This window comes from Triticum urartu, chromosome 6, assembly GCF_003073215.2.
Source record: "Triticum urartu cultivar G1812 chromosome 6, Tu2.1, whole genome shotgun sequence".
Lineage (NCBI taxonomy): Eukaryota > Viridiplantae > Streptophyta > Magnoliopsida > Poales > Poaceae > Triticum > Triticum urartu.
In genome coordinates, this window is record NC_053027.1 from 486,719,689 (window position 1) to 486,742,338 (window position 22,650).

Below are 22,650 nucleotides of genomic sequence, written 5' to 3' on the forward strand. Positions count from 1 at the left end.
TCATATGAGATAAACAGCTCAAGGACTTAGTGGAATTGCTAAGTCCCTGAAAACAGAATTAACAAGTGCACCACTTTGCAAGCTTGTGCTAGTCACCACACACATCACCAAAATACATGGGTTGCACCTCTGGAAAGATGACAAAACCCTTAACAAAACATATGTAGAACTCATGGGCATAGCATGCACACATTAATCATGGCAAAAATGACAAAAATCTAAATGGAGCAGCAAATCTGACAATTATCTCAAGTAGCCGTCTTCTAACAGCATTTCGGGCATCAAGATGAAATCAAATGAAAATGATGCAATGGAATTAAATGATGTACTCTCCGAGGTGAACATTTTGATATGCTATATGCATGAATCAGAGCTACGGATACAAAGTTACGGGGCTACGAACATGATCACTTGGACTGAGATTTTCGGGACTTGGAAGAAAAAATCACCCCGAGATCTAGGGTTTACTGTTCACGCACGCGAACCGAGGCGGAGGCGCGGTTCGCCGGAGATGGTGAGGACGGCGGTGGCCGACGTCGGCGGCGGCGGATCCGGCTCTCCCGCGACCGGATCCGGCCGGAGACGAGGCCGGGGAGGCGCGGCGAGGAGGCGGCGGCTTCGGGCGGCGGGAACGGCGCGGCCGCGGCGGCGAGGTGGCGGTCGGGGCGGCCGGCGACGACGAAGAACGGCGGCGGCGGCGAGCTCCCACGGTGGAGGCAGCGGAGCGCGGCCGGCTCGGGAGGAGAAGGGCGTGGGGCGCGCGGTCGGAGGCTGGGCCGGGAGGGCCTACCCTGGGCCCGAGCGGGCTGCGGCGGCGGTACGGCGGCCACGTGGCGCGCTGCCACTGGCTGCGGGTGGTGGCGGCGGCGTGTCCAGCCGGAACAGACACGTCCGGCGCGGCGCGAGGTGGATTTAGGGTTTCGGGGAGATGGGATCCGGGATATTTCGAGGGGGACCTATTTATAGGCATAGAGGGAGCTAGGAGAGTCCAAATGAGGTGCGGTTTTCGGCCACGCGATCGTGATCGAACGCTCTAGATGATGTAGTAGAGTTTGGTGGGTTTTGGGCCAAATTGGAGGGGTGTTGGGCTGCAACACACACGAGGCCTTTTCGGTCCCTCGGTTAACCGTTGGAGTATCAAACGAAGTCCAAATGATACGAAACTTGACAGGCGGTCTACCGGTAGTAAACCAAGGCCACTTGGCAAGTCTCGGTCCAATCTGGAAATGTTTAATCCCCACACACGAAAGAAAGGTAGAAATGACCACCGGAGGAGAACGAAACGCCGGAATGCAAAACGGGCAACGGGGAAAAAGCTCGAATGCATGAGATGAACACGTATGCAAAAGCGATGCACATGATGACATGATATGAGATGCATGACAACGACAACAACACACGGAGACAAAGACCCGAACCTGAGAAAATAAATTAACTTAACGCCGGAAACAGCAAGAGTTGGAGTACAAATTGGGAAAGTTATATCCGGGGTGTTACAACACTCCACCAGTACGAAAGGATCTCGTCCCGAGATTAGGACTGAAAGAACGCCGGGTACAAAGAACGGAGGTGATCCTCGCGTTCCCAGGTAGCTTCACGGTCGGAATGGTGTGACCACTTGACTTTGAGAAATTTGATTGACTTGTTGCGAGTCTTGCGTTCAGTCTCTTCAAGAATAGCAACTGGGTGCTCACAATAAGAGAGATCTTCTTGGAGCTCAATGTCCTCGAAGTTGATGGTGCGGTCAGGAGTCTTGAAGCACTTTCGGAGCTGAGAGACATGGAACACGTCATGAACATTTGCAAAGTTTGAAGGAAGCTCGAGTTGATAGGCGAGGTCGCCTCTCTTGCTGACAATCTTGAAAGGTCCCACGTATCTGGGGGCAAGCTTCCCTTTGATACCGAAGCGACGAGTACCTTTCATAGGAGAGACGCGGAGGTAAACATGATCTCCGATCTCGAAAGCCAAATCGCGGTGCTTACATTCATAGTAGCTCTTCTGGCGGGATTGGGCTGCTTTGAGGTTATCACGAATGAATTTGCACATTTCTTCTGCCTCTGTGATTAAGTCATTACCCAAAAGCTGACGTTCACCGGTTTCAGACCAGTTGAGAGGGGTACGGCACTTCCTGCCATACAGAATTTCAAATGGGGCCTTGCCCGAACTTGCTTGAAAACTGTTGTTGTAGGAGAATTCAGCATAAGGAAGACAATCCTCCCATTTCATGCCGAAGGAGATCACACAAGCCCTGAGCATATCTTCAAGAATCTGGTTGACACGCTCGACTTGACCGCTAGTTTGAGGATGGAAAGCTGTGCTGAAGCGGATGTTCGTGCCCATGGCCTTCTGAAAAGAATCCCAAAACTTCGAGGTAAAGATGCTGCCACGGTCTGAAGAGATCACTTGAGGAATACCGTGCAGAGAGACAATACGAGAGGTATAGAGTTCCGCCAATTGAGATGCAGTGATTGACTCTTTGATAGGCAGAAAATGAGCCACTTTGGTGAGTTTGTCGATGACAACGAATATAGCATCATTGCCACGCTTGGACTTTGGAAACCCAGTCACGAAGTCCATTTCAATGTGGTCAAACTTCCATTCTGGAATGGCAAGAGGTTGGAGGAGACCAGCTGGCCTTTGGTGTTCTGCCTTCACTCTTCTGCAGACATCACATTCATTCACGAATTGAGCGATCTCGCGCTTCATTCGAGTCCACCAATAAGCTTGCTTGAGGTCCTGATACATCTTCGTGCTCCCAGGGTGGATGGAGAGGAGAGAATTGTGAGCCTCATTCATGATCACTTTACGGAGGTCACCTTTGGGTACAACAATACGATCCTCGAAGAAGAGAGTGTCCTTGTCATCAAGGCGGTAGCACTTGTACTTGGGTTGACTCTTGGCAATCCCAATCTTCACCTTTTGCACCATAGCATCAAGAAGCTGGGCTTGGTGAATCTGGTCTTCTAAGGTAGGAGAGACTTGAAGGTTGGCGCGGAAACCTTGAGGAACAACTTGCAGATTAAGTTTGCGGAAAGCTTCACACAGCTCGGGTTGATAAGGCTTAAGAATCAGACTGTTGCAGTAAGCTTTCCTGCTCAATGCGTCAGCAATCACATTAGCCTTGCCTAGAGTATACTCAATACTCGGATTATACTCTTGAATCATTTCGACCCATCGAGTTTGCCTGAGGTTGAGATTAGGCTGAGTGAAGATGTACTTGAGACTCTTGTGATCAGTGAAAATGTCCACTTTTCTTCCCAAAAGAAGATGTCTCCAAGTCAAAAGAGCATGCACAACTGCCGCCAGCTCGAGATCATGAGTGGGGTAGTTCTTCTCATTAAGCAACAACTTTCTTCTCTTGCATCAATACTGCGCCAAGACCTTGGAGAGAGGCATCACAAAAGACCTCGTACGGCTTGGATTCATCAGGCGGAGTGAGAACTGGAGCAGTGATCAATTTCTCTTTCAAAGTGTTGAAAGCAATGTCACACTCCGGAGACCAAACGTACTTGACGTGCTTCTAGAGAAGATTAGAGAGAGGCTTCGTGATCTTAGAAAAGTTTTCAACGAATCTTCGGCAATAGCTTGCGAGACCGAGAAAAATGCGGAGTTGCTTCACGTTCTGAGGAGGTTCCCAATTCACAATTGCAGACACCTTCTCAGGATTCACGGCAATGCCTTTGGCAGAGATGATATGACCAAGATAAAGAACCTCATCGAGCCAAAATTCACACTTGGAGAACTTGGCGTAGAACTGATGTTCCCTGAGCTTATCAAGTACCAAACGCAAATGCTTGGCATGATCTTCCTTATTCTTCGAGAAAACTAGAATGTCATTGAGATAGACCAAAACGAAGTCATTGGTGTAGGCGTTGAAGATGAAGTTCATCATGCGAGAGAACGTCGGAGGAGCGTCGACGAGGCCAAAAGACATGACAGTGTATTCATATGAACCAAAGCTTGTCCTGAAAGCCGTCTTGGGAATATCTTGCTCACGGATTCGAATCTGATGATAGCCCATACGGAGATCAAGCTTGGAGAATACTTGGGCACCTTTGAGTTGTTCGAACAGCTCATTGATGTTGGGAAGTGGGTATTTGTTCTTGATGGTCTTCTTGTTCACTGGACGGTAATCAACACAAAGTCGGTCCGTTCCATCCTTCTTCTTCACAAAAAGAACACCACAACCCCACGGAGAAGAACTAGGCCGGATAAGACCCATTTTCTCTTGAATATCGAGTTGCTTCTTCAGCTCCTTCAACTCTTCAGGTCCGAGCTTGTAAGGACGTTTGCACACAGGTTCCGTGCCAGGCTCAAGATCAATAACGAATTCAACTGGCCGATGTGGAGGCATTCCTGGAAGCTCTTCTGGAAAGACGTCTTGATATTCGCAAACGACTGTAATTTGCGAGATGGCATCCAATTCACCCTTCTCATTGAGAGAAAACAGACGGATGGTATTATCCCGAGCGGCAAAGACAATCACATCCTCAGACGAATGAGTCAATTGAATCTGCCTGGCTGCACAATCAAGCTGAGCCTTGTTCTTAGAAAGCCAATCCATCCCGAGAATAAGATCAATATCCGAGTTACCAAGAACCATTGGAGAAGCCAGAAACTTGAAATCACCCATCATGATAGAAATATCCGGAACCATCATACTAGAACTCAGACGCTTAGCCGGAGAGACGACTTGCATAGCTCTAGGTAAAGCCTTAGTACTAAAATTGTTCTCCGATGCAAATGGGAATGACATGAAGGAATGCGATGCACCAGAGTCAAAAAGTACTTTTGCAGGAACATCGTTAATAGGAAGGTTACCCATGATGACATCTGACGAGTCCTCTGCCTAGGCTGCATTCATCAAATTGACCTTGGCGTGCTTGGGGTTATGCTTGACCACAGCTGTACTTGCCGATCTGACAGGAGGAGGAGGAGGAAGACGCCTCTGGTTGAAACACTTGTTGGCATAGTGACCCTTCTGTTGGCACTTGTTGCACGTGACCTCTAAAAGCGGACGGTGATACGGAGCACTCGATCTTGGAGCTTGAGACGAAGTCTTGTTCTGAAAACTAGGGTTGGGTGGGTGGGAAGAACCATTGCCACCTTTGCTCTTCTGCTGATACGGCTGACGGAACGGAGGAGGAGGAAGCCAATACTTCTGCTGCTTGGCCACTTGAGTAGAGGAAGAAGGAGTAGCATCTCTGACTCGCTTCTTGGAAGCATCACACCTCAACTAAGCAGCCTCTTGCTTCAGTGCCATGTTGTAGAACTCATCGTATCTCAAGGGCTCAAAGAGGACAAGAGCTAACTGAATTTCTTCTCTGAGACCACCCCTGAACTGGTATATCATGCTCTTCTCATCAGGGACGTCCTGCTTGGCAAAGCGGGCGAGCTTCTGGAACAACTTGTTGTAGTCATAGACAGACAAAGAGCCTTGCTTCAGGTTGCGGAATTCCTCACGCTTGCTTTCAACCACACTCTGGGGAATATGATGAGCTCGGAAATCTCGACAGAAATCATCCCAAGTGATAACACGTCCACCGCTGGAGTCCTTGTACTGCTGGAACCATTCTGCAGCTTGATCTTTGAGTTGGAAGGAAGCGAACTTAACAAAGTCCTCAGGCCTGACGTTACTGCACTCGAAATGCTTACACAGATCCACAAGCCAATCGTCAGCATCAGTTGCCTCAACACAACTGCTGAAAGTCTTTGGCCCGTCAGCAAGGAACTGGTTGAGTGAAGCAAAGTGATTCTGATTGCTGCCTTGATTCCCTTGGTTGCCTTGATTGCGCTCTTGAAGAATTTGCATGATCAACTGTGTGTTTGCATTGGTTGCGGCCATCACAGCTTGCCATGCCTCCGGAGGAGGTGGAGGTGGTGGCGGATCAGGATTCGGAGTTGTGCGCATTGGAGGAGCCATCCTGAAGAGGTTGACATCCATTAGCACATTGAAAGACAAATATTGAAGCTGAATCCAACGGAATGAAAAATGCAACATATAGTCTTCACATCCGAACAAAATAAACGAATGCATTCCTCTTGAAATGGTCACATATCCATATATTGAGAAGCCTCGTAGAATTAAGGTAGAGAAGTAAATCAACAAGGTACGGATCAAGAACGAATAATCGGTAAGAAATCCCAATCTCAAACCAATATCCGTGAAAGAAGAACTAGAGCTACAAGAATTCCCACCTATGAAACTCCCGAACCTTTCCGGTTATGCAATCAGGTGTTGGGGATACAGGGGAAGCATAATATCTCACCCAAATCTAGCAAATCCTACATCCAGCTATATCCATCCTTTAACACATAACCCAGAAAAACTTCGGAAACCATCTACCTCAACCTTCGAAAAGCATCTGTTATACAAGTTATGGCGATACTCCCGAACTCCCGCCCCAGTACTGGGTGGCGTCGAGGTTATCTCACCAACGAACTGCATAAAAGAGATTTTCGATGTCGGCGTACTAGACTCAGGTATTCCAGAACTGCAACGATAAAATTATGATGACAACACCTCAGAGCTCAACTCCCCGGGACACTTCCACAAAACCCCTGACAGGAGGCACCAAGACAATGTTCTCATCATAAAACCATCGGAACGATTCCAAGATACCCGCGTGATCCTAAAAAAAATTTAGTGAAATTTGAGAAGAGAAGAGTCAAAACTCTACGTCAGGATGCCTTACCAGAGCGATGAGGAGACTGGGAAGTAAAAAGAATTCCTAAACTCTCCGATATATAATTCCTAAAAGACTCAAAACATTTTTCTAGACACAACTCGGCCGCTAATAACGATCAAGCAATGGGGCTCCTAAGGTCGGGGAAGGCTCTGATACCAACTTGTAACACCCTCGATGCGACTATATCTCCCACGTGTCGAGGCACGACTTAGAGGCATAATCACATTGAAGGCATATGTCGCAAGTTAGGCAATCTTCAAAACATCCCATGTAATATAAATAAATAAAGGGGAGATAACACAGTTGGCTTACACTCGCCACATCAATCAAGTACATAAATAACATTACATCATCCAAACACTCATGGCCTGACTACGGCGCCAAAATAAAAGAGAACCCAACATGCGACATGGTCCCAATCACCCCCAACTAGGCACCACTACTGATCATCGGGAAAGGAATCATAGTAACGTTGAGAGTCTTCGTCGAACTCCCACTTGAGCTCATACGCGTCTCCTGGAGTGGAATCATCAGGCCCTGCATCTGGTGTAATAGTAATCTGTGAGCCAAAGGGACTCAGCAATCTCGCACCCTCGCGACCAAGACTATTTAAGCTTATAGGTATGGCAAGGTAAATATCAGTGGAGCTGCAGCAAGCGACTAGCAAAAATATGGTGGCTAACTTAAACGCAAAAGAGAGCGAGAAGAGGGGGCAAAGCACGAGCGAGAAACTAGAGAGCAACCTGCGCAAACATTACTCCAACACCGTGTCCACTTCCTGGACTCCGCCGAGAAGAGGCCATCACGGTAACACACTCAGTTGATTCATTTTAATTAAATAAGGTTCAAGTTATCTACAACCAGACATTAACAAATTCCCATCTGCCCGTAACCGCGGGCACGGCTTTCGAAAGTTCAAATCCCTACAGGGGAGTCCCAACTTAGCCCATGACAAGCTCTCATGGTCAACGAAGGAATAGACCTCCTCCCAAGACGTTCCGATCAGACTCGGTATCTCGGTAATTCAAGACACTTCGACAGGTTAAAACAAGACCAGCAACACCGCCCGAATGTGCCGACAAATCCCGATAGAAGCTGCACATATCTCGTTCTCAGGGCACACTCAGATGAGACTATCTACGAGTAAAACCAACCCTCAAGTTTCCCCGAGGTGGCCCCACAGGCAGCTCAGTTCGGACCAACAATCAGAGGAGCACTGGCCGGGGGGGGGGGTTAAAATAAGATGACCCTTGGGCTCCGGTAACCCAAGGGAAAAAGAGGTTAGGTGGCGAATGGTAAAACCAAGGTTGGGCATTGCTGGAAAAGCTTTAATCAAGGCGAACTATCAAGGGGTTCCCATTATAACCCAACCGCATAAGGAACACAAAATCCGGGAACATAACACCGATATGACGGAAACTAGGGCGGCAAGAGTGGAACAAAACAGTAGGCGAGAGGCCGAGCCTTCCACCCTTTACCAAGTATATATATGCGTTAATATAACAAGATAATATAATGATATCCCAACAAGTAAATAAATGCTCCAACAAGGAACGGCCTCCAATCTTCACCTGCAACTAGCAATGCTATAAGAGGGGCTAAGCAAAGCGGTAACATAGCCAATCAATGGTTTGCTAGGACAAGGTGGGTTAGAGGTTTGACATGGCAATTTGGGAGGCTTGAAAGCAAGTGGTAGGCATCGTAGCATTGGCATAGCAAAAGAGCGAGCAAAACTAGCATAGCAAAGATAGTAGTGATTTCGAGGGTATGATCATCTTGCCTGCACAGTTGTCAGAGTTGACTGGATCCTCGAAAGCAAACTCAACGGGCTCCTCGTTAGCGAACTCGTCTCCCGTCTCTACCCAAACAAGACAAACAAGCAATAAGTATACAATCAACCACGTGCAAGGATCAAGCAATATGATGCAATGATGATATGCTATGCGGGATGCGATGCGGGATGCAAAATGCAAGTATGACAGGAAATGCAAGAACCTGGCCTCAACTTGGAAATCCAAATGTGCCACTGGAAAGATGAGATGAAATCGCTTGAAAATGATATAAAGAACGCCGGAATCAGAGTTACGGTTTGGAAATGGCAAGCGATTCAAAAATGACACCGGTCTGCGATTCATAGCAAGTAGCCAACTAAATGCAATGAAAAGAACATGCTACAGCACCCAATCATGACAACAAAATACATGGCTGGGATGCATACAAGATGCTTAACAAAAGTCTAGCACTGAGCTACGGCCAATTCATCCATTAACAGGTTCAAACAAGCATGGCAAAAATGCATATGGCAAACATATCTCAGACTTAGTGAAATTAACACTTGTCTGGAATTTCAGATCAGGTAGCCCTCTTCGGAGCAACAAAACTACATGCTACAGGATCTGAACATGGCAAATTAAAGCATGGCATGGAGCTACTCAAAGATCTTAACAAAAGTCACTTAGTGACCTTGAGCCAAAAGGGATCAGAAAATACAATTGCAAGCATGTGAACATAGCAAAAACATAATCAGCTTTCAGACTTTGTGAAAACTGGCACATGCTGAAATATAACTCAAGTAGGCATGTTTACGAGCTTGATGCACTCAGTACGGTGCAAGTCATGGCAAGACAAGCATACATCCATCAAGAAGGCACAAAATGCAAGCTATACATGGCAAGAACAATAGCATAGCATGCACGGATCAACTACAATATCATCGGCAAAATTGCAAACAAGTTGACAATCTGCCCAGATTCACAAAGTAGCAAAAGTAGAGCTCGATTGACTCAAGCTAGGGTGCTCCATAAATGCAAACAAAAATATGGATGGATAGAGCACTACAATATTAACAAAACATCCTTACTGATCATCCTCAAAAGAGGCACGGATCACTAGGAAACAACATGAACATATGGTCATATGAGATAAACAGCTCAAGGACTTAGTGGAATTGCTAAGTCCCTGAAAACAGAATTAACAAGTGCACCACTTTGCAAGCTTGTGCTAGTCACCACACACATCACAAAAATACATGGGTTGCACCTCTGGAAAGATGACAAAACCCTTAACAAAACATATGTAGAACTCATGGGCATATCATGCACACATTAATCATGGCAAAAATGACAAAAAGCTAAATGGAGTAGCAGATCTGACAATTATCTCAAGTAGCCCTCTTCTAACAGCATTTCGGGCATCAAGATGAACTCAAATGAAAATGATGCAATGGAATGAAATGATGTACTCTCTGATATGAACATTTTGATATGCTATATGCATGAATCGGAGCTACGGATGCAAAGTTACGGGGCTACAAACATGATCACTTGGACTGAGATTTTCGGGACTTGGAAGAAAAAATCACCCCGAGATCTAGGGTTTACTGTTCACGCACGCGAACCGAGGCAGCGGCGCGGTTCGCCGGAGATGCTGAGGAATGCGGCGACCGAGGTCGGCGGCGGCGGATCTGGCTCTCCCTCGGTCGTATCCGGCCGGAGACGAGGCCGGGGAGGCGCGGCGAGGAGGCGGCGGCTTCGGGCGGCGGGAACGGCGCGGCGGGGCGGCGCGGCCGTGGCGGCGAGGTGGCGGTCGCGGCGGCCGGCGACGACAAAGAACGGCGGCGGCGGCAAGCTCCCGCGGCGGAGGCGGCGGAGCGCGGCCGGCTCGGGAGGAGAAGGGCGCGGTACGCGCGGTCGGAGGCTGGGCCTGGAGGGCCTGCCCCGGGCCCGAGCGGGCTGCGGCGGCGGTAGTACGGCGGCCACGTAGCGCGCTGCCACTGGCTGCCGGCGGCGGCTGCGGCGTGTCTGGTCGGAACGGACACGTCCGGCGCGGCGCGAGGTGGATTTAGGGTTTCGGGGAGAGGGGATCCGGGATATTTCGAGGGGGGCGTATTTATAGGCATAGAGGGAGCTAGGAGAGTCCAAATGAGGTGCGGTTTTCGGCCACGTGATCGTGATCGAACGGTCTAGATGATGGAGCTGAGTTTGGTTGGTTTTGGGCCAAATTGGAGGGGTGTTGGGCTGCAACACACACGAGGCCTTTTCGGTCCCTCGGTTAACCATTGGAGTATCAAACGAAGTCCAAATGATACAAAACTTGACAGGCGGTCTACCGGTAGTAAACCAAGGCCACTTGGCAAGTCTCGGTCCAATCCGGAAATGTTTAATCCCCACACATGAAAGAAAGGTAGAAATGACCACCGGAGGAGAATGAAACGCCGGAATGCAAAACGGGCAACGGGGAAAAAGCTCGAATGCATGAGATGAACACGTATGCAAAAGCGATGCACATGATGACATGATATGAGATGCATGACAACGACAACAACACACGGAGACAAAGACCCGAACCCGAGAAAATAAATTAACTTAACGCCGGAAACGGCAAGAGTTGGAGTACAAATTGGGAAAGTTACATCCGGGGTGTTACATAATGAGCGGCATTAAACCCAGACTGGTGCGGTCCCTCAAGGAATCGAACATGCACTGGGTGGAGGAGCTCGACTCCGTGCTATGGGGGCTGCGGACCACGCCAAATCGCACCACTGGATACACACCATTTTTTATGGTGTACGGTGCAGAGGCAGTTCTGCCCTGCGACATAATTCATGACTCACCTAGAGTGTGCATGTACGAAGAAAGAGAAGCCGAGCTCGATTGGCAGGACAACTTGGACGCCATGGAGGAGGAGCGTGACATGGCAAAAGCCCGTTACACATTTTATCAACAGCAGGCCCGAAGATATCAAAGCAGAGAAGTACGGGCCAAAAATTACAATGTTGGTGAACTAGTTCTACGCCTGTCGGATAAGAAAAAGGATAAACTCAAGCCCAAGTGGGAAGGTCCATTCATAATCGACCAAGTCCTGACTGGCGGGGCGTACCGCCTGCGAGATGCGTCGGATAACCGACTCGAGCCGAACCCGTGGAACGCCACCCGTTTCCGAAGATTCTATGCCTAGCGCCGGACTCTGTGTTCGTCTCCTTCGTCTGTCCATTTTTTGCATTTTTCTTGTCTTACATTTCTCTCCTTCCCCTCTTTTCTTTTATAGCCCTTAAAGGCTTATCTAGTGACGCGCCACTTGCGCTCATTAAACCTGGGGGCTTCTTTAACAGAGGCTTATTTATACGGGCTTCATGCCCAACACATGCGTCAAACTTCCGCATGTACCTTTTTCTCCACCATTATATGCATCGATATGACTTAAGTTTTGACCAAGCTGGGTTGCCTGGCTCCTGTGCTTACCCCTACGTTCCCGATTTTTCGGCTAGGTGGTAAAGGGAGCACCTCTGCAATTGTTACTGCCGGGTCAGCCGGATGTGTACCTCAGACTGGGAGAAGCCGAAAGCTAGCGTTCTTAAGGGAATATTCGGTCGGTGAGATAAAAGATGATCTTTTTACTCATTTTATGCGCCCCAAGATGCTTTTTCTGTGTCTTTTTACGCAGTCCGGACATGCACTTTAGGGCATGCCTCCCAGCGAAAGGAACCCCTAATGGAACTATTCTCTCTGGAAGATGTTTCTTACTAACCATGTAACATAACATAACTAGTTGGGCACTTGTCTGATAAAGCACTAAATGACCCCTACGCCTGGTCTCCACGCATACCACGGTTCTTATATAACCGCTATGGTATTCGGACACACTCCGGACCGTCAGGTCCCGAGGTTGAAGCAAAAAGGTCGGCAACGACAAACGATCTACAATCCGGCTAAGGCATTACACATGTCAATTCAAAATTACATAGTCATTCTGACTGATTGTATTCCTCTTCTATACCATCTAACAGGCTGTCTAATTTACAGTCCTGCTGGGAATACTTCGTGGCCAACTCTACTTGGCCGTATACTAAGCTCACAGGGATCTCCTTCCCGTCAGGCCCCACTGGTCCGACCTCGGCCATGTGGTTCGGGTCAGACTTTGTAAAACGGGTCTTCACCATGGCCCAGGCTTCCCTAGCGCCTTGTCGGCAGGCCGATATCTTCCACAACCGGAAGCGCCGCCGAGCTCCCTTCAGCTTCTTCGCAAGCTCTCCAAGGCCCTCGGGCACGGACTGGGCAGGCCATAAGGCTTGGGCAACACCTCGCATCGCCTGCCGAATTCGCTCGTGCAGTTGCATGAGTTCGGGAAGAAGGTCACCCATAGAACCGGGCATCTCCTATGCAGGACGACCTGTGAGCATACCTACAAACGTCACTCTGTTAATCGACTTCCTCGCCGAACTCTTTTTTCAAAGTTCGTTCAAGCACTTACTAAAAATGCCGCGTCGAAGCCGCTGATTCTCCTTCGTGGAGTCCGACAGCTGGCCACGAACATCTTTAAGTTCGACATCCAGCTTGGTGTTGGCATCCTGAAGATCATTCTTCTCTCGCCTCACCCTTGTCAACATACTCTCAGCGGCCTTTAGCTGGTGTAAGAGTTGTTGCTTGTCCGGATCGAGTCTGGCGCCATCTGCAATACGATCTGTCAGATTTGCACCCACACCGCACAATACTAATCTTTCGAAATGTATCTTACCTGAGGGGGTCTCTTTGGACTCCCCTGCTGCGGCTAGTGCGGCCTCTAGTTGGGCCTTGCACTTTTCCAGCTCCTGGGATAGTACAGTATTCTTCTCTGTAAGAACCTGCATATTAAATGATCCTTAAATCAGTTGCTCTAACTGTTTCAAGTCTCGGGGGCTACTGGTATATATATATTTGATCAAAATTTTCTTACCCGTATGTCTTTTACATACTGCTCCGTGGCTCTGGATAAACCATTTTGAGCGGCACGGAGGTACGCATCTCGCGAATTAAAAGCATCTAAAGCCTCTTGGGAGAAACAAGCATTGCGTAGAACTGTCCGGCGACGCCTGTGGTTCATGGCACTCTCCACTTCAGAATTCGTGGCAGACAGCCTATCCTCATCCTCTGTCGGAGGAGCGTCCGGTACGCGCCTTGTGCTCGCCTCCACTTCCTGGCCAGCCGTTGGAGCCTGGCTGGTGGAGGCGCGATTGGCAACCTCTCCGGATGTAGTCCGGTGAGGTCTCTTCGTTCTGAAGATAGCACGAATGTTAATATGCCATGACAGAATAACACCAGGGAAACAGAGGGTGCGCTATACCTTTGCGCCGGCATCTCAGTCCGGACTTCATTCCTTTTTGCCCCACGGGGCCCTGCGGCCCCTCGTTGGCTAGCCGCCGCAGGTTCGGCCTCCTGCCTCGGAAAAATCCCCTGCAAAACACGGTTGTCGTCAGAAATACCGGAATACGTGAGAGTGCAATCTCTCTCAAGGGAATGAGACTCTGGTTTCTGTCACCTGGGAGGCCGGAATTAACCCTGGGTAATCAGCCATGATGCCTACAAAGGTATTGTCCTTGCTTAGCTGATGGAACACCCCGTTGATAAGATCCACCGATATGTCCGGATCCTCTTCGGAGTCCGGATTGAGGGACCGTTCTGGGTCCTTGGGCTGTGGAGGGCGGATGCTTATGTCCTTCACCTCCTGTCGCAGTTCCTGCATGGAAGTCGTTAGACTACCTATCTAACCATGGGAGTATAAAACAAACGGGCAAGTGCAATTGTTAACTTACCCAACTTGGAGGATCGTACATACTGAATCCGGCCTGCGGATTGACGCGGAGGAATTCCTCCTTTTCTCCCTTATACAAAGAGGATAAGATCTTTACTAAGGCGGCGGTTGAGTCCGGCCCCTTACGACCGTAACGTGTGGCGTCATCCTCCCTGTTGAAATCCCACATGGGGTGGCCTCTATATTGAAGCGGCTGCACCCCCCGCATAATGCATGCGGCCATGACTCCTATCATGGTTAGTCCGGAATGAGCCAACAGTCTTATCCGGCCCATCAGGTAAAGGACGTCTCTGTCACTTTCTCTCTGAGAGCTCCGCGGACGCCAGCTCAAGCGTTTCTTCAATGGAGCACTATTGAACTCAGGGAGACCGACCCGGATAGGGTCCGGTAGCGGGACGTCATCTATGTAAAACCATTCCGAAGGCCAGTCCTCGGACGCCTTCTTTGGGGTTCCGAATAGGTATCCGGTCCCGGCGATGTGCCATACTTTGGCTCCGCCCACTTGATATATAGACCCCTTTTCAGAACGGGGCACCAGGCAGAACAACCTCTTCCACAGCGCGAAATGAGCCTCAACGCCTAAAAATAGCTCGCAGAGGGCGATGAAACCCGCAATGTGCAATACGGAGGCGGGCATGAGATTGTGCAGCTGGAGGCCGTAGAACTCCAAAAGCCCACGGAGAAATGGGTGAATTGGAAATCCCAGTCCCCTTATTAGATAGGGGACGAGGCACACCCGCTCTCCTTTAGAAGGATTGGGGGTGTTCTCCGCTTGTTTTCCGCCATTATAGGTGGCGAGACCGGCTCGGACCGGGACCATGCATGCCTGAGGGAGGAATCCCTGGGCCTGAAGTGACGCTAACTTGCTATGCGAGATGGTGCAACTCTCCCAGTCCCCGGGTTTGGGACCGGAGGGGCGAGGGGAGGAGCTGCAACGGCTAGTCATGTTGGAATGGACCTTTGCTGGAGGCGCTCTGATGATAACTCGCGGAAAGGAGAAGATGTGGTTTGGATCTAAATCCCCATCCCGTTAAATAGGCGGCTCGTTTATACGGCTAGGGGTGTGGATGTAAAAACGCCCCGCCTTTTCGCATTTGTTTGAATACGTGGAAGACGGCCATTATTGGGCATGGAAGCCGAGGAGGACTACATTACAAAAATGGGACATTATTCCTACAGGTACACAAGATTTGGAGAGGAACCCGCCTTGCAATGCCGAACAATCTGCGCGCTGGACTCATCGTCATTGAAGCCTGGTTCGGGGGCTCCTGAGGGAGTCCTGGACTAGGGGGTGTTCGGGTAGCCGGACTATACCTTCGGCCGGACTCCTGGACTATGAAGATACAAGATTGAAGACTTCGTCCCGTGTCCGGATGGGACTTTCCTTGGCGTGGAAGGCAAGCTTGGCGATGCGGATATTCAAGATCTCCTACCATTGTAACCGACTCTGTGTAACCCTAACCCTATCCGGTGTCTATATAAACCGGAGGGTTGTAGTCCGTAGGCAATCAACTCCATACACAACAATCATACCATAGGCTAGCTTCTAGGGTTTAGCCTCTTGATCTCGTGGTAGATCTACTCTTGTACTACCCATATCATCAATATTAATCAAGCAGGAGTAGGGTTTTACCTCCATCGAGAGGGCCCGAACCTGGGTAAAACAAAGTGTTCCCTGTCTCCTGTTACCATCCGGCCTAGACGCACAGTTCGGGACCCCCTACCCGAGATCCGCCGGTTTTGACACCGACAGTTATCATTATTCTTTAAAGCATATGTGTCATCACAATAATCATCATATATAGTAGGCATGCTTTCATCATAATAAATTTGCTCATCAAAACTTGGGGGACAAAAAACATCATCTTCATCAAACATAGCTTCCCCAAGCTTGTGGCTTTGCATATCATTAGCATCATGGATATTCAAGGAATTCATACTAACAACATTGCAATCATGCTCATCATTAAAATATTTAGTGCCAAACATTTTATAGATTTCTTCTTCTAGCACTTGAGCACAATTATCCTTTCCATCATACTCACGAAAGATATGAAAAAGGTGAAGCGTATGAGACAAACTCAATTCCATTTTTTTATAGTTTTCTTTCATAAACTAAACTAGTGATAAAACAAGAAACTAAAAGACTCGATTGCATGATCTAAAGATATACCTTCAAGCACTCACCTCCCCGGCAACGGCGCCAGAAAAGAGCATGATGTCTACTACACAACCTACTTCTTGTAGACTTTGTTGGGCATCCAAGTGTAGAGGTTTGTAGGACAGTAGCAAATTTCCCTCAAGTGGATGACCTAAGGTTTATCAATCCGTAGGAGGCGTAGGATGAAGATGGTCTCTCTCAAGCAACACTGCAACCAAATAACAAAGAGTCTCTTGTGTCCCCAACACACCCAATACAATGGTAAATTGTATAGGTGCACTAGTTCGGCAAAGAGATGGTGATACAAGTGGTATATGGATAGTAGATAATAGTTTTTGTAATCTGAAAATATAAAAACAGCAAGGTAACTAATGATAAAAATGAGCATAAATGGTATTGCAATGCGTTGAAACAAGGCCTAGGGTTCATACTTTCACTAGTGCAAGTCCTCTCAACAATAATATCATAATTGGAACATATAACTATCCCTCAACATGCAACAAAGAGTCACTCCAAAGTAACTAATAGCGGAGAGCAAACGAAGAGATTATGGTAGGGTATGAAACCACCTCAAAGTTATTCTTTCCAATCAATCCGTTGGGCTATTCCTATAAGTGTCACAAACACACCTAGAGTTCGTACTAGAATAACACCTTAAGACACAAATCAACCAAAACCCTAATGTCACCTAGATACTCCAATGTCACCTCAAGTATCCGTGGGTATGATTATACGATATGCATCACACAATCTCAGATTCATCTATTCAACCAACACAAAGGACCTCAAAGAGTGCCCCAAAGTTTCTACCGGAGAATCACAACGAAAACATGTGCCAACCCCTATGCATAGGTTCACGGGTGGAACCCGCAAGTTGATCACCAAAACATACATCAAGTGAATCACCTGATATCCCATTGTCACCACAGATACGCATGGCAAGACATACATCAAGTGTTCTCAAATCTTTAAAGACTCGATCTGATAAGATTACTTCAAAGGGGAAACTCAATTCATTACAAGAGAGAAGAGGGGGAGGAGAAACATAGGATCCAACTATAATAGCAAAGCTCGCGATACATCAAGATCGTGCCAAATCAAGAACACGAGAGAGAGAGAGATCAAACACATAGCTACTGGTACATACCCTCAGCCCCGAGGGTGAACTACTCTCTCCTCGTCATGGAGAGCGCCGGGATGATGAAGATGGCCACCGGTGAGGGTTCCCCCCTCCGGCAGGGTGCCGGAACGAGTCTAGATTGGCTTTCGGTGGCTACGGAGGCTTCTGGCGGTCGAACTCCCGATCTAATCTATGTTCTAGAAGTTTTAGGATATGTGGGTATATATGGGTGAAAGGAGTATGTCGGTGGACCGAAGGGGGGGGCACGAGGCAGGGGGCTCTCGTGAGCTCCTCCATCTTCTGACGTAGGGTCCAAGTCTATCCGGTAGCTTTCCTTCCAAAAATAACTTCTCCAGTTGATTTCGTTCCGTTTCGACTCCGTTTGATATTCCTTTTCTTTGAAACACTGAAATAGGCATAAAACAGCAAATCTGGGCTGGGCCTCCGGTTAATAGGTTAGTCCCAAAAATAATATAAAAGTGGAAAATAAAGCCTAATATTGCCCAAAACAGTAGATAATATAGCATGGAGCAATCAAAAATTATAGATACATTGGAGACGTATCAGTCTCCAACGTATCTATAATTTTTGATTGCTCCATGCTATATTATCTACTGTTTTGAATATTTATGGGCTTTATTATACACTTTTATATCATTTTTTGGGACTAACCTATTAACCCAGAGCCCAGTGCCAGTTTTTGTTTTTACCTTGTTTTAGGGTTTTGAAGAAAAGGAAAATCAAACGGAGTCCAAATGCCCTAAAACTTCACGGAACTTATTTTTGGATCAGAAGAAGCCCAGAAGACTTGGAGTCTACGTAAGGGAAGCTTCAAGGAGGCCACGAGGTAGGGGGGCGCACCCACCCCCCTAGGCGTGCCCTCCACCCTCGTGGGTCCCCTGACATACTTCTTGCTCCTATATATCTCCATATACCCTAAAAACATCCGGGAACACAATAGACCGGGAGTTCCGCCGCCAGAAGCCTCCGTAGCCACCGAAAACCAATCTAGACCCGTTTCGGCACCCTGCCGGAGGGGGGCAATCCTTCTCCGGTGGCCATCTTCATCATCCCGGTGCTCTCCATGATGAGGAGGGAGTAGTTCTCCCTCGGGGCTGAGGGTGTGTACCAGTAGCTATGTGTTTGATCTCTCTCTCTCTCGTGTTCTTGAGGTGATACGATCTTGATGTATCGCAAGCTCTGCTATTATATTTAGATCCTATGATGTTTCTCCCCCCTCTACTCTCTTGTAATGAATTGAGTTTTCCCTTTGAAGTAATCTTATCGGATTGAGTCTTTAAAGATCTGAGAACACTTGATGTATGTCTTGCCGTACGTATCTGTGGTGACAATGGGATACCACGTGATTCACTTGATGTATGTTTTGGTGATCAACTTGCGGGTTCCGCCCATGAACCTATGCATAGGGGTTGGCACATGTTTTCGTCGTGATTCTCCGGTAGGAACTTTGGGGCACTCTTTGAGGTCCTTTGTGTTGGTTGAATAGATGAATCTGAGATTGTGTGATGCATCACTACAAGAAATATGTCAACTTATGACCACCACTATTGGTCACTGAATGGTCACAAATTTCCATTTATGACCTTTTTGTGACCAAAAACATAAGGTCAAAAGCTGGGCATCGTAAACTGACTATAGCGACCTTTAACAAAAGGTCGTTGATCCTATGACCTTCTGTTTTGGTCGCTAGCTCTCTCCCCAGGCCATGTCGGATCCAACGTGGCAATCTGACGTGGCAAAATTGCGACCAATTGAAAAGGTCAAAAATTAGAATCGGCCCGGTCCATTTCGGTGCTTTAGACGGGCCGAGCCCATTAATTCAGCATTTTTAATATATATATATATATATATATATTTTGTTAATTTTCGCTAAGTACATGGGCCTGGCCCAACAATTTGGCCTTTTTTGTTTTCTGAGCTTCTTCCATTTTTCTGGGCCTCGGCCTTTCTGCGGTCCATTTAATTTTTAAAATTTTTTAAGATGTTTTTCCTTTCATTTTTTTGTCCAATATTGTTTGGGCTAAGGCCTCTTCTAGCCCATCAATATTTTTAGCCCACTAATTCAAAGGACTGGACAACAGAGAAACAATTCAGTTTTTTTCAATTTTGCTATCAAAGCAACATTTGTTTCACTGTACAATCATACATCATTTCTTGCAGTTACATCATTTGAAGCAGCAACTAAAAGATTGTCATCTATAACAAACGACAGCCAGTCAAAAGAAAGATCACCATCACAGCTCCAGCGACTACTTATACACTACAAGTTCCACTTATGTGAAAACCTACAAGAAGGCCATGCTTCAGATTAGATTTGGTTGCATCACTTCCAGTTTGCTAACGGCATGTCTCCAGCAGCACATCTCATAACCTACAAAGAGAACATAAACCAACATAAGAATTTGAAACTTCTTCTAATTTGAAACTTTCGGTAAACGGTAAACTTGAGGTAAATTAGAAGTGAGGATATTGATTACAAGCAAGATGAAACGTAAACTAAGTCCTATTGTATTGATGGATCCCAACTTGTTTAAACTAGAGCAGATTGTTCAACTTGTACAATCTAGCAGTCTAAAAAGAGAGAAAAATGTTCATTCTCGGTTCCACATTAATTAGAACAGAAATGAATGACACTAATATAAGCAAGAACTTACAACAAAGTATAGCTTAAATATAATGTTAGGCACTGATAAAGTTATGTGATTTTTACGTGACTTAATAGACACAAAATATGACTAATGAATCAGCACTGATAAAATGGAAGCAAGATTTTCTTTTTCATGGCAACTGAAACCAAGCACAAGTTGCTCAATGGCACAAGGCAGTAAAACAGCTAGCTTCAATTGCGGGGCACTGATTAGTGCTAGAAATTGCACCATGATTCGAGAGACGGGCCTGGAGAGGAAAGCTCCCTGGCCTCGGACACCGCTTCCTCCACTCGTCTCAAGACACCATTCCCACAGGCAAAGCAAGCACCTTAAGCCCTCTCGCCATGGATCCTCGAAGAGACCCACCAGGTAGGCCTCTGCAGCCTCCTGAAGGGCCAGCACCGCATGGCTCTGGAAGCGGAGGTCAGTCTGCACAGACAGAACGGGGTGGTGCTTTTAGTTTACTTGATTCATCATACTATAAGAGTTGAGATAACAGGAGCATAACAATGTAGTGATGTACTGTGAAGTTTGAGGAGCATAACAATGTAGTACTGTACTGTGAAGTTTGAGGAGCATAAAATATATGAGACAGTTTACTTGATCCAAGGTTTAAGGAGTATCTTATCTACTAGTAGTACTGTACTGTGAGACTTTCCTAAAGCAGAGTCTATTACCAAACAGAGTGAGAACCATCAGAAGAACATAGATGGTATTTGAACAAGCAACTCCAGTATAAATTTGAACAAGCAATGGTATTTGTCAATGCTGGAGATACAGTCAAACTGTAATCACAAAGAATGATTGAGTCCATGGCCAGTCTGCTTCTGGTAATGTACTGCGCTGCACATTTCATTTAAGTTTACTTCAGCATGCAATATTTAAGAAGTTCCGCTTTACTGAAAAAATCTTATAAATGAACATATATTTAGTCATTGAGCATATGTCACAGTACTAGTCATGATCTTTCAGTAAGCATCGATTGTGGAAACAGTAGCAGTGGCTACTACGGCTACAGCAACACCAAGCAATTCAACGAAGCAACGACCACCATACAGAGCTAAGCACTGGCTACTACGGCTAGTAAGTGAGTCGGTCAAATAGCCCTACGTACTTCTTGTTGATATGCAGCAGTACTTCATTGATCTAGGGTTTCTGATTCCACATAGCTGCCTGAAATGCTTGTATTAGCTAAGAGAAACCTAGCTTCGTGGTAATAAATCAAGCACATATGACACTAACATATGTGTATTTGCTATTTCAATGGTACAACAGAAATCTGATCAAGAGCGACAGATTAGGCAGCATACGCGTGCGGAGAAGAAGATAATCACAGACAAGCTACTATTGAATTGGATCATAAAGAGCTATCAAACCAGAACAGACTAGCTGTAATAGATAAAACATGCATAGATTAACCGATGAAACCATGCGGCATCAGGAATTCGCCTGGGAGACAGTAGGCCTAACCCTTCAGTACAAATTACAAAATAAACACAATATCTACACGAAAATAGATAGGATTATACATCAATCCAGAGACTCAACAAACGGCAGGAGCATATTTTCTTCATCAAAGAGATACTAGCAAGCAAATAGGTTCTGGCACATCTAAATCATCAATTATCTCACGGATCCCCATATAACTGGGGGCCATGCTTATCATCTGAGAAAAGAAACCTATCTTCCGGTTAAAACCAATCTACAATCCTAAGCCTATTAGAAAGATCACATCTAGATAGAATTTTTTTACATGGCACACAAGCTACTTGGGGGAATCTATGAGCAGGAACTAACGGACTAGTACATAAAACATGCATAGATTTCGACCATCCATCCTGTGCACGAGCACATCCACCCATTAATTACAAATTAGTACCCGCGAAATCCTTACGAACTCACCAAATCTTCACCGATCTAACCACAGATCGGAGCCAAATTCCATAATACTAGACGCCCAACTATCACAGAGCACCACAGAAACGCGGATCTAGACGATATAGGGAGGAGAGGGGAAGGAATCGCCGTACCTTGAGGCAGTGGGGGAGGAGGATTCGACGAGCCCCGGGTCGATCGGAGACAAGATGGCGCGGAGCCTGGTGACGGCATGGCTCTTGGTGGGCGGCGGATGATGCACTGGTCGAGGGCGGTGGTGACGGAGCGCGCCTCCGGGGCTCCGGCGAGCACGTCGTCGATGGCCTTGTGCACGCGGAGGTAGTGGAAGAGGGCGTGGCCATGGACGCCCAGCGGGCAGTCGGAGGGCAGGAAGCGGGAGAGGTAGTCGATGGCCTTGTCCCAGGAGCCCACGTCCACCAGCTCGGCCAGGTGCTTCAGGCACAGGAACACGTCCGTCTGGGTCACCAACCTGCGCGCGCGCGTGCGTTGCCCGGATCAAGAGATGCATTCGCAGAGGCAGGTTTGAAGGGGGGAGGGGAGACACGACTG